The following is a 238-nucleotide window of genomic DNA, read 5'->3' on the forward strand; positions in this document are numbered from 1 at the left end:
GAATGAAAAAAGGAACTCCCAAGAGAGGTCTCTTCTTGGGGGCCTAGCTTCATCCACTCACTCTCTCATCTAGATTCTTCATTTGCAATTCATTTGTCAGAATTCTTACCTACAAAATGTCCATGCAACAAAAATTACAGCAACAGCTTCTAACCTTTCTGTACTAAATGAATGGAATGAAGCACCCATAGGACACCTGGCTCAGGGGGTCTTCAGGGGCTAGGGAGGAAGGGAAGGG

The sequence above is a fragment of the Condylura cristata genome, unplaced genomic scaffold, assembly GCF_000260355.1.
Source record: "Condylura cristata isolate star-nosed mole 26May11 unplaced genomic scaffold, ConCri1.0 scaffold00003, whole genome shotgun sequence".
Lineage (NCBI taxonomy): Eukaryota > Metazoa > Chordata > Mammalia > Eulipotyphla > Talpidae > Condylura > Condylura cristata.